The sequence below is a fragment of the Pongo abelii genome, chromosome 6, assembly GCF_028885655.2.
Source record: "Pongo abelii isolate AG06213 chromosome 6, NHGRI_mPonAbe1-v2.0_pri, whole genome shotgun sequence".
In the NCBI taxonomy this organism is placed as follows: Eukaryota; Metazoa; Chordata; class Mammalia; order Primates; family Hominidae; genus Pongo; species Pongo abelii.
Window position 1 is genome coordinate 108488879 of NC_071991.2, and position 18326 is coordinate 108507204.

Genomic DNA, 18326 nt, shown 5'->3' on the forward strand with positions numbered 1-18326 from the left:
TGGTCATCAAAGGGAAGGGTGGAGGACAAATGCAGGAGTGAGCTGTAAAATGACAATTAAAAAAAAAAATAACAATTCTAAATATTTATGCACCTAATAATGGAGCTTCAAAACACATGAAGCAAAAACTAGAACTGAAAGGAAAAAAAAAAAAACCCATAATAATAGCTGCAGATTTCAACACTACTCTCTCGGTGATTGACAGAACAAAGAGACCAGAAACAGTAAGGATATAGAATACTTCAGTGGCACCATCAACAAGTTGACCTATTTGATATTTACAGAACACTCACCCAACAATAGCAGAATACACATAATTTGCTAATGCACGTAAAAAAATTAACCAAAATAGGACATATGCCAGGCCTTAAAAAAATGGATTGAAATCACTCAAAGTACTTTCTTTGATCACAAAGGAGTTAAAACAGAAATAATTAAGGAACAAGTCCTGAAATATCTGGAAGTCAAACAATATAATTCTAAATAATCAATGGAAAAAAGAAACCACAAGGGAAACTTAAAAATATCTTGAATAAAATGAAAACACAATATATCAAAATTTGTGGGAGAAAACTAAAGTACACTCAGAACAGTGTTTCCCCAAATGTGCTACACACTAAAAATCACATAGGGAGTTTTTAAAAATCCCATTGTATCTCATATCAATTTAATCAATTAAATAAAAATATTTGGGGATGGGAGACAGAATTATTAATTTTTAAGGATTCCCCAGACAATTCCAATTGGCAACAAAATTTGGGAGCCACTGGTTTAGAAGAAATTTTTTTTTTTAAATAAACTTCTACGTTAACAAGGTAGAAAAAGAAAAGCAAATTAAAATCAAAGTACACAGAAGGGAAGAAATAATAACAAGCAAATAATCAAAGAAATAAAAAACAAACCCAAAGCTGCTTTTTGGAAAACATTTTTAAATGATAAATAGCTAGATGACCACTGGAATAAAATAGAAAAGACACAAATTACAAATATCAGAAATAAAAAAGGAGATATTCTCCAGATACTTCAGACATCAAAACAAAAATAGAGGACTATTATGAACAATTTTATACCATAACTTAGATAAATTAAATGAACCAATTGATTAAAAGACACAAATTATAAAACTGACTCAAAATAAACCCCTCATCAATCACAAAAGTTTAACTCATAATTAACAATCTTCTCAAAAAGAAAATTCCTGGACCAGATGGTTTCGCTGGTCAATTCTATCAAATATTTAAGGAAGAATTAAACCCTATACAAACTTTTTTTAGAAAAGAAAAAAAGAAGAAATACTTCCCAGCTTGTTTATGAAGCCACCAAGCCTCCAAATCCAGATAAAGATTACAAAAAAAAAGACCAATATATCTCATAAATATAGACATAAAGAGAGATCTTTAATAAAATATTACCAAATCAAACCCAGCAATATAAAAAAAAATACATCATGATGAGGTTTGGCTTATCCAGGAATGTGAGATGGGTTTAGCATCCAAAAATCCAATCAATGTAATTTACCATATTAACAGATTAAAAAACAAAACTATATGACCATATCAATAGTTACAGAAAAGCATGTGGCAATAATCCCTCAGTCCTAATTTAAGAAAAAAAAAACTCAGCAAAGTTGAAACAGAAAGTGTGCCAGTTATCAACCTCTTGCCTGTCAGCTCCAAATTTACCCTTCCCTGTCCTGCTTTGTGATATGGGAGCTAGACCCTGTATCTTTTCTTTGCCAGCTGCTGTAACACTAAATTTTGTTAGCAGAGGGTGCTGGAGAGAACACTGGAAGATGAAGGAGCTTCTCTTTCTGGTTCCGATATGCTTTGTTTTCTTGTTTTTCTTATGGCAATCAGCATCACAAAGATACCCAGTGATACTCACATCCAAGCAAGTTGCAGCAGCACCTCCATAAGCAACTTCCCAGCCAGTTTCACCAGCATCCCAAGTGGTTTCCTGGCAAGTCTCAAGATGTTCCAACCAGCAGTTTCCCAGAAAGTTTCAAAAACACCCCCATGAGAATCTTTGCAGTGAACTTGACCCCCTCCTCAGGGGCTGGCTCACTTCCACCACATACCATAGAAGCAAGAAGAGAATAAAGTACACTAGAATCAGAAAGAGAAGCCCCTTCCTCCTGTTCCCCTGCAGGAAGATTCCAAGTGAATTTCAATGTCACCTCTGCAGGCAATTTCCCAGCAAGTCTCAAAAAGACCCAGAGGGTAGCTTCCTGAATCAACAAACTAGGGTACATCCATGTAATCAAATATTAGTGAGTGATTTAAAAAATCATAACCTATAAAGCCACGGAAAGACATGAAAGTCTTAGCCAGCATGCCGCTGAAAGAAGCCAGTATGAAAAAGCTACATATTGTATGATCCCAATTAAATGACATCCTAAAAAAGACAAAATTGTAGAAACAGTAAAAAGAACAGTAGTAGGAGTGATAGGCAGGAGGAAGATAGAGATGAATAGGTAGGAGCATGGGATTTTTAGGGAAGTGAAACTATTCTGCATGATACCACAATGGTGGATGCATGACATGCATTTGTCAAAATCCATAGAGCTGTACAACACAAAGAATGAACCCTAATGTATAGACTTTAGTTAATAATATTGTATCAATATTGGTTCATCAGTTTTAACAAATGTACATTAATGTAAGACTATCATAATAGGTGAAACTGTGTACAGGGAAAAAGGGATTATATGAGAGCTCTCTACACAAATATAAAACTGCACTAAAAAATACAGTCTATTGATTTTTTTAAAAAACACATTTTCAAATTTTCCCATAGCTTCCTGTAGTGGGCAGAATTCTAAGGTGGCATCCCAGATTTCTGCCCACTGGTGCACACACTCTGAAGATTCCCTTCCCCTTGGGGGTGGGTAGGGCTTTAAGTATGATAGATTTCACTTCCACTATGATGTTACATTATATGACAAGGATGAAAAGATTGTATTAACGTAATTAAAGTCCCAAAGCAGTTGTCTTCGAGACAGTTGTCAAAACAGAGATGATTCTGGGAGTCCTTAAAAGGGAGTGGGTCCTCGTTGAAGGATAAGCCTCAAAGCTTAAGAGAGCTTTTCCTGCTGGTCTTAAAGAAGGGGGCCTGTATAGGAGCCATGTAGCAAGGACTTACAGGAGGGGACCTCTAGAGACTGAGAGCAGTCTCCAGACAAGAGCTAGCAAGAAAATGTGGACTTCAATCACACAATCCCAAAAAACTGGATTATGCCAACAACCACATGAACATGAAAAAGGATCCTATGAGATCCCAGATGAGATTGTAGCCCAGGGGAGACCTTGACTTTAGCATATAAGAACTTGAGCACAAAATCCAGCCATGCCCAGACTTTTGCCCTACAAAAAGTCTGAGATAATTAATTTACATTTTTATAAGCCACTAAGTTTGTGGCTTATTAAACAGCAATAGAAAACTAATACAGTCTGTTACCTTCAGGTTGACAAATCACCAAAGTCAACAAAACAGGCTAAAAGAAGACATTTTGGACTTTTGTACATTTTGACAATTGAAGTGAATTTCATAGTCATAAAAATTTACTTATTTTGCATATAGTTGGCATTTGATATTTTGAAAAGCCAAATTATAACTAGTATATATGACACAACCACAGCCTATAGAAAAAAATTACACACCTGAGAATAAAATGCAACGACAAATCTATCAGGAAGTAATTTAGGACTAAAATTCTCAATTTCAAAGAAATTTTACATAACAACTTAAAATTCTACTTAGGATTTTACAAATTGCTACCAAGTGATAATTAAATGTTTTTAATTTTTAAACATATACAGGTTTTAAACAAAAAAAAACAGAAAAACAATTTTGAAACCTGCAAATAAAACATATCATCAGCCCTAAATTTCTGAAAAGAGATTTTGCATAATTTTCCTTAATTGTACACTTTAAAATGGTTCACAATATTATGTGAACTTCATCTTAATTTTAAAAAGTTAATCTGGTCATTCTAAATATTAATTATAATTATTACATGTAGATCTACGGAGAACATCTATTCCCAGTTTTTGTCAACACCCAACTATGCAAATAAAATCAACAGTGCATAAACAGAAAATCATCAGCTATCCCATTAAAGTACATATTGAAACTTTACATACGATGCTTGAAAGGTCACTTGTTCACTGCATTAAAAATTTCTTCCCCGGGCTAGGCATACAATGAATAAAACATGCAGTCTTTCAGAAAATTGTATGTAATGATATGTCATAGCAGTTCACACATTTGTACTAAACAATATGCATGCTTTCTGGTTTTCTATCAATTAAATATTCAGGAATTACTGTCAAATGCCATGACATAGCATGACAGAGATTTAGCCCAGATTTTGAAATGTGGTTTGAACCACTAGAATTAGCAAACCAAGCAGCAACATAAAATATTAAGCATGTCAACCAAATAATCCACTTTCCCTCTGTCTTTGGAGATGCCTTATTAAATTTCCTAGAAGAAAAATAAAAGTACTTCATGTAAAAAGTTTTAACCCTGCTTTGAAAACACATATTTTAGCCCATCATATAAGGTTTTTTAATATGATTGGTTCTAATAATCATATTTTTAAAATGCCAACCAGAAGAAGCACTTTAAAAGTATTTTTTCAGTTTAATATGCATAGGTCTGCCAGCATAATATTTGTCCATAATTAAGAAAATTGCTTACTTGCTCAGTAGGCAATACATGAATCATATGCAGTATAAAATTAGACCGCAATTGAGAGTTTAATCCCTAAACAACATCCAAAGTTAAGCAGAATATGGTATGATACATAATACCTTTAATAGAATTAAATTAGCCTTAATTTTACATAAATATATTAATAAATTAGATATATACTATCCAATACAGTAACCATAAACTACATGTATCTATTTAAACTGAAAATAATTTAAAGTACATAAAATTAAAGATTCACTTTCTTAGTTGCACTCACCACATCTCAAGTATTCAACAGCTATATGTGGTTAGAAGCTACCATATTAGGTAGCACAGATATAGAAGATTCCTATCATTGAAGAAATAGTACTTATTTGACAGAGTTGGGTTTACCATAAAACTCATCATCAAGCTTAAGCTTCAGGCCTCCTCATTTGAAAATGTCCCTGCAGGTACCCTAGCAATGTGTCCATGATTATATATTTTAGTAAAATTTGTAAAAGTAAGATATTTTGCCCATAAAATATCTTTCTCCACTCCCACTTCCTCTCCACCAATCTTCTGTTGTCAGGTGGAGGGCGTCACAGTGAGCAACCTGGGGATCATGCAAACGGTGATATATTCAGTTTGGGTGACACATTCAGAATTGGTAGCACATTGTTTTTAGTGGGATATATGTAAGTGGTTCTTGGTCATTTCTATGTGTAATTAGTTTACCATCTGTTCCAGTATAGGAATGGCTTCTAGGAATACATCTCTTTCCCACTGTGCTAACTCACGTGGGGTCCTGATATGAAGGTTCATAGTCAGAGGTCTATGAACACCCCTGAATGTGTAACCTCTGTCACGAATGTGTCCCATGGCAACGAGAACTAAAGATTTGTGGCAAATGGAAGAGAAGCAGAGACTGAAATTTACTCAGCCAGAAGCTACTCTGTGGAAAATTCTTCCAAAAAGGAGACATGAAATAGAATAAGCAGATAATTCCATTTGTAATCAATGCCTAGTCAAGTTTTCTCTTATTAGGAATATAGTTGATAGTGCATATACAATTATAAACGTAGCAGACATTTCTTTTTTCTTTTTGATGGGACTCACAATGAAATAGAACTTTTCAGACACTGTATTTGCAGAGCCCAAATCTGCAGCTGTTCTATAAATACTATGTCTGTGAGTGAAGCTGCACAGTTTATACAGCTCAATTATCAATAATAAAAACAAAATCTTCCTAACCATAGTACAGGAAAGTCTAATTTATCTTTCTAAATCTATAAAAAATTATATTATGAAGTCATTGTCATCTGAGAGGGGCTCAAACATTATGTATCCTATAGATGTGGAAAAGGTAGTTTAAAAGTGTGATCAGCAGCTATTTTTCCAAATATTATTATGATAATGTCATTGACCATCTTTTATGAAATTGTAATTAGTTGTGATTTCTTTTCTCATTCTAAATACATATTGACTTGTATATAAATTTGTATCTGTAATTTTGTATTTTTTTAGAAGGGCTGCCTCCAAATGGTCTGCCTCCTTTCAGGTCCCCAATAAAACCTTGATCTGACTCTGATGCTAGAAAATTACGTCTTGATTAAAATATATATTCACTAATTAGTAATCACTATATATTCATTTCTTCATCCTAGATGTACTACAATGTCAATAACCCAGTCACATCATTGTCATTGAATTCTAGGATTTAAAAGGGTAAATTTGAAATACGTCCCTTCTGCTCACTCTGGACCTAATCTGATATCTTTTCAGCCTTCGGTACAAAAAGCTCACACCTCACTAGCACTAATACAAATGTCATTCCTAGTAATTAGGTTACACTGAGTGCCTTTGAGCTTTGCAGTGCTACTGCCAGTGAAGTTCTTCATACATTTACAGTTATGGTTATTTAAACCACTAAGGCTTTTCTTTGAGTAAACAATATATTGATCAAATCAAATGCTAGCCTGACAATACCAATTCATTTAAGAAAATAAAAAATACACAAAAATTTCTGTTATCTAATTATATTGAAGAGATTGCTCCTAATAAAACAAACATTTGTCAAACCACCTTTTGTACTATGAAAATTATATTTGTACACACACAAGCATAAAAATGCCCAATAGCTAAATGCCACTTATGCAAATAGTCCCTAAGTTTTATTTGATTTACATTTTATTTCATACTCTTTATATTTCATTAAGCCATCCTTCAATAAACTATTTTTTCAATATTGTATTGTGAAGATATTCTCAGCCTGAAATTACATCAAATAAATTACAAATCAAATTTCTGAAAGCCATTGCCATAGGTGGAAATCAAATCAAATGCCTAGCTTCACATAAATGGTTAAAGCTTTAAATAAATTACATTTATATAATTGCCTTACTTGCTGCTGCCTCCTACAGCGGTAGAATAATGTTATTCCAATATATAAAGAATATATTGGCAGCCAAGACTAAAAAATTTCAAATTATTAATTAAAAATGGGAAGTTTTATTAAATACATTAAAGAACTGAATTTAGACTTGGAATACATATATTCCTGTAGCTCTGTTTCTCTGATTAGGCCCTGACTGTTAACACTTTCACTAAAGATTTTTTTTAAAAGGAAGAAAAAATTTCTTACCTAAGAGGATTTGGAGCTGTGAAAGGAAATGGGCCCCAAAATCACTAAGCTAAAGGGAAAAGTCAATCTGGGAACTGCTTAGGACAAACCTGCCTCCCACGCTATTCAAAGTCACCCCTCTGCTCACTGAAATAAATGTGTATCTGATTGTCTCCTTTGGAGAGGCTAATCAGAAACTCAAAAGAAGGCAATCATTTGTCTCTTAGCTACCTATGACCTGGAAGCCCCCTCCCTGCTTTGAGTTGTCCTGCCTTTCAGGATGGAACCAATGTTCATCTTACATACGTTGATTGATGTCTCACGTCTCCCTAAAATGCATGAAGCCAAACTGTGCTCTGACCACCTTGGGCACATATCGTCAGGACCTCCAGAGACCTTGTCACAGGCACGTGTCCTCAGCCTTGGCAAAATAAACTTTCTAAATTAACTGAGACCTGTCTCAGATTTTCAGGGTTCACAGAGCAAAATGATAATTTACTGCCCTTACTCAAAAAACATTGTCCTATTCATAGAAAAAGAAAATGATAAGGTGGTTACCAGACACTGGAAGTAGTGGAGAAGTGTTACATAGTTATTGCTTAATGGATACAGAGTTTCAGTTTGAGAAGATGAAAACATTCTGGAAATGGATGGTGAGGATGGCTGCACCACAATAAGAATGTATTTAATGTCATTGAACTGTACACTTAAAAATGGTTAAAATGGTACATTATATGTTATATATATTCCATCACAATAAAAATGTTTCAATTTTTCTAATTATATTTACATTTTTATATTTTTTTCTGAGATTCAGCCTGAATTGAAAAGTGCTTCATTATAAATAATAGAAATTAAATACTTAAGTTGGTCATTCAAACTCACAATAAAATGGAGAAAAGAAATCAAGTTTTCTAACTTGTGACTCTGTGAGCACTTTACTACCACACAAATTGAGAGATCACAAAAGAAATTCCAAACTTCTCTGACCAAGGATAGTTGTTTTGAAACAAATAAAAAAACTATCTGTACAATAAAGGTACAGGTGAAACTTTTCTCTTTTACACTTCGAGTTCTAGGGTACATGCGTACAATGTGTGCAGGTTGGATACATAAGTATGCATGTGCCATCTTGGTTTGCTGCATCCATCAACTCATCATTTACATTAGGTATTTCTCCTAACGCTGTCCCTCCCCCAGTACCCCCACCCCCAGATAGGCCCCCGTGTGTGATGTTCCCCATCCTGTGTCCAAGTGATCTCACTGTTCAATTCCCACCTATGAGTGAGACATGCGGTGTCTGGTTTTCTGTCCTTGTGATAGTTTGCTGAGAATGATGGTTTCCAGCTTCATCCAAATCCCTGCAAATGACATGAACTTATCCTTTTTTTACGACTGCATAGTATTCCATGGTGTATAAGTGCCACATTTTCTTAATCCATTCTATCAATGCTGGACAATTGGGTTGGTTCCAAGTCTTTGCTATTGTGAATAGTGCTGCAATAAACATACGTGTGCATGTGCCTTTATAGGAGCATGATTTATAACCCTTTGGGTATATACCTAGTAATAGGATGGCTGGGTCAAATGGTAATTCTAGTTCTAGATCCTTGAGGAATCACCACACTGTCTTCCACAATGGCAGAACTAATTTACACTCCCACCAATAGTGTAAAAGCATTCCTATTTCTCCACATCCTCTCCAGCATCTGTTGTTGTTCCCTGATTTTTAATGACTGCCATTCTAACTGGCATGAGATGGTTATCTCATTGTGGTTTTGATTTGCATTTCTCTGATGACCAATGATGATGACCATTTTTTCATGTGTCTGTTGGCTGCATAGATGTCTTCTTTTGAGAAGTGTCTGTTCATATCCTTTGCCCACTTTTTCATGGGGTTGTTTTTTTCTTGTAAATTGGTTTGAGTTCTTTGTAGATTCTGGGTATTAGCCCTTTGTCAGATGAGTAGATTGCAAAAATTTTCTCCCATTCTGTAGTTGCCTGTTCACTCTGATGGCAGTTTCTTTTGCCGTGCAGAAGCTCTTTAGTTTAATTAGATCCCATTTGTCTATTTTGGCTTTTGTTGACATTGCTTATGGTGTTTTAGTCATGAAGTCCTTGTCCATGCCTATGTCCTGAATGTTATTGCCTAGGTTTTCTTCTAGGGTTTTTATGGTTTTAGGTCTAACATATAAGTTTTTAATCCATCTTGAATTAATTTTTGTATTAGAGGTAAGGAAGGGATCCAGTTTCAGCTTTCTACATACAGCTAGCCAGTTTTCCCAGCACCATTTATTAAATAGGGAATCCTTTCCACATTGCTTGTTTTTCTCAGGTTTGTCAAAAAACAGATGGTTGTAGATGTGTGGTGTTATTTCTGAGGCCTCTGTTCTGTTCCATTGATCTATATCTCTGTTTTGGTACCAGTACCATGCTGTTTTGGTTACTGTAGCGTTGTAGTATAGTTTGAAATCAGGTAGCGTGATGCCTCCAGCTTTGTCCTTTTTGCTTAGGAGTGTCTTGGCAATGCGGGCTCTTTTTTGGTTCCATATGAACTTTAAGGTACTTTTTCCAATTCTGTAAAGAAAGTCATTGGTAGCTTGATGGGGATGGCATTTAATCAATAAATTACTTTGGGCAGTATGGCCATTTTCATGATATTGATTCTTTCTATCCATGAGCAAGGAATATTCTTCCATTTGTTTGTGTCCTCTTTTATTTCATTGAGTAGTGGTTTGTAGTTCTCCTTGAAGAGGTACCCACATCCCTTGGAAGGTGGATTCCTATGTATTTTACTCTCTTTGTAGCAATTGTGAATGGGAGATCACTCATGATTTGGCTCTCTGTTTGTCTGTTAATGGTGTATAGAAATGCTTGTGATTTTTCACATTGGTTTTGTATCCAGAGACTTTGCTGAAGTTGCTTATCAGCTTAAAGAGATTTGGGGTTGAGACGACAGGCTTTTCTACATATACAATCATGTCATCTGCAAACAGGGACAATTTGACTTCCTCTTTGCCTAACTGAATACACTTTATTTCTTTCTCTTGCCTGACTGCCCTGGCCAGAACTTCCAACACTATGTTGAATAGGAGTGGTGATCACGAAAGGGCATCCCTGTCTTGTGCCAGTTTTCAAAGGGAATGCTTCCAGTTTTTGTCCATTCAGTATGATATTGGCTGTGAGTTTGTCATAAATAGCTCTTTTAATTTTCAGATATGTTCCATCAATACCTAGTTTATTGAAAGTTTTTAGCATGAAGGGGTGTTGAATTTTGTCAAAGGCCTTTTCTGCATCTATTGAGATAATCATGTGGTTTTTGTCACTGGTTCTGTTTAAGTGATGGATTACGTTTATTGATTTGCATATGTTGAACCAGCCTTGCATCCCAGGGATGAAGCCCACTTGATCATGGTGGATAAGCTTTTTGATGTGCTGCTGGATTCAGTTTGGCAGTATTTTATTGAGGATTTTTGTATTGATGTTCATCAGGGATATTGGTCTAAAATTCTCTTTTTTTGTTGTGTCTCTGCCCGGCTTTGGTATCAGGATGATGCTGGCCTCATAAAATGAATTAGGGAGGATTCTCTCTTTTTCTATTGATTGGAATAGTTTCAGAAGGAATGGTACCAGCTTCTCTTTGTACCTCTGGTAGAATTCGGCTGTGAATCCATCTGGTCCTGGACTTTTTTTGTTTGGTAGGCTATTAAATTATTGCTTCAATTTCAGAGCCTGTTATTGATCTATTTAGAGATTCAACTTCTTGCTGGTTTAGTCTTGGGAGGGTGTATGTGTTGAGGAATTTATCCATTTCTTCTAGATTTTCTAGTTTATTTGTGCAGAGGTGTTTATAGTATTCTCTGATGGTAGTTTGTATTTCTGTGGGATAGGTGGTGATATCCCCTTTATCATTTTTTATTGTGTCTATTTGATTCTTCTCTCTTTTCTTCTTTATTAATTTTGCTAGAGGTCTATCTTTGGGACACATTTAAAGCAATGTGTAGAGGGAAATTTATAGCACTACATGCCCATAAGAGAAAGCAGGAAAGATCCAAAATTGACACCCTAACATCACAATTAAAAGAAAAAGAGAAGCAAGAGCAAACAAATTCAAAAGCTAGCAGAAGGCAGGAAATAACTAAGATCAGTGCAGAACTGAAAGACACAAAAAATCCTTCAAAAAATCAATGAATCCAGGAACTGGTTTTTTGAAAAGATCAACAAAATTGACAGTGAAACTTTTTTAAATAAAAAGATAGTTTACTAATGGCTACACTGAGCATGACAGTTGTTGCAGATGGTCAATGATAGAGCGAGTCTAGTTATTTCAGCTGTAGAGATAACGTAATTAAATTAACAGTATAGACATTTGATCAACTTTGAATAATGAATCTTATCACGTATACCAACATGCTCTGTTCTTCACAAAATCCATTCACAAATTCTAGCATGTATGATTTTTTAAGTGAATTCTGATTCGTTAGAGGTTAATGTTTACGAATGCAAACAGCATCTGTAGAACCTGATTTACAGTAAGGTACTTTCTACTCATCACAGTATCTCCACCGTTTAACACTGTTACAACGCAAGTGCACAACAAATATCTGTTTAAGTAGCCAAGAAGGAAGGAGACAAGGAAGAAGAGAATGAGGGAGAGAAGGAAGATAGATGGGTGGTTTCGGTAGATTCTTAAAACCCATCGGCTAGTACTCAGTGTTTGGCCGTGGTATGAATAAAAGACAGAGGCTAGAGACAAGTAATTAACAGACTGTGAGGGTCAGTGTCCCAGACTAAGCCATGCTAATTTTTAGATATTACTAGTGACTTTTTTCTCTACTGACAAAAGCTCAGCATTTAAATATATTAGGTGATGCATATATCACAAGGTACCTGAATAACAGCTGGGATTCATTACATCTGTATAATCATCTATGCATGATGTATAACCATGCTATTTAAAACTATATTTTAAATATGAAGACTCTTAACACAGAGTAATTTCATACATTCCAAAACATTTCTCTTCATTGTACATTAATTAAAACTGTATTTTCAACATTTTATAATCATTCTAAAAGCCAAATATTAAGCAATTCTATCACAAAACCAAAACATTTGAAACAATCACCATATTTTGACTTTATAACTTTTGTAAAATATGTGGTTATTTGGGTCACAGAATTGTATCACATTTGCTGATCACCAGGCAAAATTCTTTGTCAAGTGACTTTCAGGTTTACACAGTCTGCTGCCATTATAGCAATTATACGGCATAATGGAATGCTAGACATGTGTACTTCTGACACTCCTCTAAACCCAGGTCATTAGTCATTACATGAAGTCATTTTAAGTTTCCTTCATCAATTGCCCTCTGTAGTTTTCCAGTTGTCATTTCAGTTGTTAGTTTCAACTGATATGTAAATGTAATCGATGTAAATGTTTATTTAGGGATTGCTTCCCCTTTCTGTTTTTCACATAAACATTTACATACTTCAATTCCTTAAAGACATCATGTTTTGGCAAAACTAATCTATAGTAAAGGGGAAAAAGTGAGAAATGTGGTTCCCTTTGAGGTTTGGGAGCAGAAGGTGACTTAGAAGGACCATGAGAGGACTTTCTGGGATGATGTTAATGTTCTGTATCTTGATAGCGATTAGGGTTACACAACATAGGCATATGTTAAAACTAGCAAATGTTCATTTAAGATTTATACACACTATTGTATTTAAATTTTACCTCAAAAGAAAAAAAAACTGTAAACTATTCTTGAACTCTAGTTAACAATACGCATGTTGAAAGCATTTAGGGGAAGTGCCTATAGTTTACTTTGAAATGCATCATAAATAAATAAGATGGACTGATGGACGAATAGAGGGATTAAAATATAGATAGATATATAATAGAAAAGTGATAAGATATGAGCGGTGAGTATACTGGTGTTCACTGTAAATGTCTTTCGACTTCTCTGTATGTTTGAAAATTTCCATAACAAAATACACTTTCAAATTTAAAAAGTCATTCTTCCAAAATCCTTTTAATTTTCAAATTCACTCAGTAAAGAAAGAGGAATCAGCAAGTGTTCCCAAACATTTTGAACCATAATCTTAGTTACCCACTTGCTGGATCATTCTTAGATCAAGTAGTCAGAAATACTGGTCCAAATAGTTAAGACTCGATAAAAATCTTGCTAAATTAATTAAACATATAATTTATTCATCTACTCCTTCATTTATTCCACAAATACTTGTCAAAGACTTCTAAGAAGCAGATGTCTCTAAATGCTACAGAAAAAGAGAACTGAATTGTAATACAACGTGATATACATTAACTGCTATAAAAACACGACAGGGAGGGCATTTTCGGGACCATGAAGGGTGAGTAAAATTTTGCCAGATTGGGCACAGGAAGCAGAAAGTTCATCCCAGGGTATGGAATATCATGTAGGTAACTTTATAATACATAAACTTTGTTTTACAACTAAAAACGGTAAATTATATATTTCTGGTAGTTGCTTCTCAAATATGTCAAAATAATTTAAAATAAATATATGTACATTAATCCCTCCTTTTTGTACCTTACGTACTGATTTTAGAAGATTCTGCAATCTTTTCAATCACCAATATAATTTAGGTTTTGCTTATTCACCACTAAATCACAGCAACATGTATTTCATTTATAGTAATTAAAGGTATGTTCGTTCACATTTGATGGTATTACCACTGAGAGGTTTTTTGCAATAACAAGTTTTCCCTGGAACTCACTTTGGGAAACAATTCTCTAAAGCCTTGAAATCCCAAGAGTGCATACTCAGGGATTAGAAAGGTTTCCCTAGACCAGGATGCAAATAAAAATGCAAATCTTTCACACAGCAATTCTGCCCCCAAAAAACTGACAAAGGACAAATATCAAAGAACTGTGTAAATTGTCTACAATCTATTTAGAGACTTTAAATATGTTATGTTGTCCTTTTTAAGGCATGTGGCTGGTCACATTTCCTTTGATGAGTAGTTTGCCTTTCTAAACAACCTAACCAAAATTCTGGCATATGTGAATTTACTGCAATATTATCTTTTTATGATCTGCAAGATGTGGATATCACTGTGTATCTCACATGCTTAATGTGAAGGTTATATGAGATTTTTTTAAATAATGAAAGTCAGTGTTTGGTGTTTAATAAATAGTAGTAATTAATAATAAAAAATATTTACCCATATACGTATTCATGCAATTGTACAACCATGCTTTTAAATTTGAGCCAGGAACTGCGGTGAGCCAGAATTCATCTTATTTTATAAGTGTAGTTACAAAGTCCTAACTCTTAGTCTCATTGCATTACTGACCACTTTAATGTCATGATAGTTTTTAATTTGCTCCCTTTCAGATCCAAACTCCTTACTTCACTGATCACCCAAGACTGGTACTCTTTAAGGAGTTCACTAGCAAAGACCTTAGAACTCTTTTATCATTCATCTGTTAGTGGCTGAGGATAGAAATATCAGTGGACCTTCACCTCAAATAATCCTCTAAAAAAATTCCCAGCGACTGAGTTGGGCCAGAAGTTCAGACTCAAGATACTTTGTAATTTGTTTCAAATTATTTTCTATAGGTAATATCAAATGATCCCTAAGCCAAATGAAATGTTTTGTTCTAATGACTGAAAAAATCAGTTAAGAAAAGTAGTATTAATATTAGGGCACTTCTTAGGACTGGACAGTGCATTATAAAAGAAAATGAAGAACACTCAGAGATCCAAGAGAAAAGAGACTTCTAGAACAAAAAATAAATACAAAACCTGATTTCATTTGTTAGTACAAATAATAATGACTGTCACTATTTAACAGAAAACTATATTACCATATTGAAATAGAAAGAAGTGAGAATTCGAAGCTATAACTTTGAGATGCAATTAAGTGTTCCAACTCAATAAACCTTAAACAGAAGAGTGTTTCTATGCAGAGTGCCAGAACAGTGTGAATCTGGCAACAACCTTGCAAAAGAATCTTGACTATTGATCAGATATTAATCTCCATGCTATGTTTCCATTATTCCAAAAAATTAAGCACTCTGAATATTTACTACAGTATTAAATTATAAATCTAGCCCCACATATCAAAAGATTTTAAAATAGTTACATCTTTAATGTCATAAGAGCAAATACAGAGCCTCAGGCTCAGTTCTATTAGGTAAGTTCATATCACTGACATTTTCTTCCCATGAAACACATTGGATTTAAGATATAGCTATGAATATAATTTTGCTGGAATACTAATGATATTCATTTTAAAATCTGAGTGCTATGAGTACCCACTTTCACTTTTTCATCTTTCATGATACGCTTCTGATACAAGTGTAGTCTGTGTAGCAACACACTCATGCTGTAAACCTCATTGGCTCAGTCCTGTCAGCAGATTGTGTGCATTTGAATCTTTATGTTCCTTTCTTTAGAATTTGCAATATTCTAGGAGAGTGATTTTCTTTATTGTTCCCTTATACTGTATTTCACCCTTACAGAAAATGATAGAGTAATTAGAATCTTATTTTCCAAATGAGTCACTCTTTCTTTGTCTAAAAAATATATTTTCTATTTCATATATAGATGATAAAGACTAAAGCAGTAGAAAAATGAATACAGAAAATGTCAAGAGAAATAGGAGGTTTCGATCGTAATTTTTTAAAGTAATAAGGACTAGAAAAAAATTCTATATAAAAATTGAATGATTAAAAATACTAAAATGATTCCTTACTGCCCTAAATAAAACCTTTACAAGATGCTTCATATGTGAAATAAATTAAGAATCAATTCAAAACAAGAGAAACTTTTTTCAGGAAAATGAGTAAAATCTTTTAAAAACCTTTTAAAATTTTCTTTGATACAGTAACTTTCTAAAGAAATGTTCAAGTATCTATCAATTTTATTTTCACAAAAAAAATCTAACTCTGCTTTACTGACAATGCAGTTTATTTTAAAACTAGAGTAGTACAAAAAGTTCACAAAAAGACTTTCTGAAATATAAAATGAGTCTAAGATAAGCAAAGCTGAAATGACTATCTATAACACCTTTCCAAACCTATTAATGCTTCAAACTCTATTATTATACAACAACAAACAAATATGTACACACTCTCTACTAGAACATCTCCATAGTTGCCATGAATCATTCTTTCATTTTCCATAAGTACTTACAAAGCAATATAGTACTCAATTTTAAAAGTGGAAAAATAAAATACACAGAGTTTTGGCAAATAGAAAGTATCAGATAAAATGCGAATGAAGGCTAGATGGGTAGATGGATGGAAGGTGGGTGGATGGATAGATACATGAGTAGTTGGATGAATAAGTGCTCAGGACATATGAATGGATGAATATGGTGCTTTCTATCAAATAAAAGAACATGCAATCTTTTTTTCTTCTTTCACTAAGTAACACTTGTATATTAATCTAGGGGTTGCCCATGAGCTTCAAGAGCAGCTTCATGAATCTCTGGGAACTGCATGTAGGGAAATGCATGTTGATATAGGTACATACATGTGGGTACTGGGGAAGGGGGTAAGCATGCATATAGGCATCAACACAAAAAAAGGCCCCTTCTTCTAATCTCCAGAAACAATTAACCTACTCTTTTTAAAAACTCTACTTTACCAATCTTTCATCTTTCAGCAGAAGAGGCAAGGCCTGAGTGAAAAGTATGATGCCTCCTCTGGCTTGGCGGCCTAAACAAACAAGCTTTCCACACATAGACCAGGGAAGCTTCCACACCCACATCTGGTGCTAGGCATGGTTCCTGAATTCAACAGCAGGATAATACCTGTCCACTATGTAATAAAGGCACTAAAAGTTAGCTTTAAAAAAAAATCAACATAGAACTCCTGATTTCATATTTATGAAATAGCATCCTTTCACAATAGCACAGAAGAATTAAGTAAACAATTTAAAGATTCACATCTAATTGAGCTCCAACTCAGATAAAATAGCCTGTGTTTCTTAAATTGAGACTCCCACAACTAAATTTTGCCTTTCAAAGGCAAAAGAATTTTAAAGAAATGATATCTTCCTAGAGATACCTTTGGGGAACATTTTTACAAACATTTATCATGTGGGCAAAATAATTTCACAAGTTTGTTTATTGGACATATTGGCCTGTACTTTCACAAATGCAGACCCAAAAATCAAAATCAGAGCTGGAAAAGGGCAACACAGTATTATATAGCAAGTATGCATGGGTAAGAATCAAAGTAGAAGGCTTAGGGTCCTGGCTCTAAAATTAGCCAACTAGACATGAGTTTCTGAGCAAGAATGATCATAATATAGTTTAGTTCCCTTTCAGTGGCTATTGCCACATGTATACAAAACAAACATAAGGAAATGCATCATATTCTTAAGATACTCATCCTCTCATCCATCTGGTTTTATCTCATAAATTACAAAGTCCTATTTGAAATTCTTATTATAATATTAAAATTGGGAAAAGAGCAAAACTAGAGAATACATAAGGTAAGGAATATTGAAAATTAATAAAAAAGAAATACGTTTGAATTTTTTCACAATTTCTACAATATGCCTCCTGAATAATCTAACTGAAATATGTCTGACAACTACAGCTATGGAATCTAAAAATAACAGAATATTATTATTTTTTCCTTCCTGCTAGAAAAAATAAAAAGCATATGAATTTACACCTTTTTTTGGTCAAAAAATGAATAACGGACATTTATTTCACAGTTCTTGAACATTAAAATTGAGCTAAGTTCTACATTATAATATAAAGTAGTTATAATAGGCATATAATATGTTTCCAAACATTATATGCCATTACTATGATGTGAAAATAATACCAAAGATCAGTTCTTTCAACACTTGAATCACTTTGCGGTTGCAGTGAGGCAATGTCAATTCTATGTACTGATTGTCTCTGAGTTTTTAACAGTGTAAGATGGTACAAAAGTCATCCATGATATCTGTAGTATTATCCAACTGTGTGTCTCACCAGCTGTGTAACTTCAGGTTAGTCCTCATTACCTCTCTGGGTTT

General features: G+C 34.0%; 1 protein-coding gene across 9 annotated transcripts in view; it reads right to left on the bottom strand.

Moving 5' to 3' along the window:
- Window positions 1-18326, bottom strand: part of IMMP2L (inner mitochondrial membrane peptidase subunit 2) — a 917762-nt gene that overhangs the window by 771474 nt on the left and 127962 nt on the right. The gene's annotated exons all lie outside the window — the stretch shown is intronic.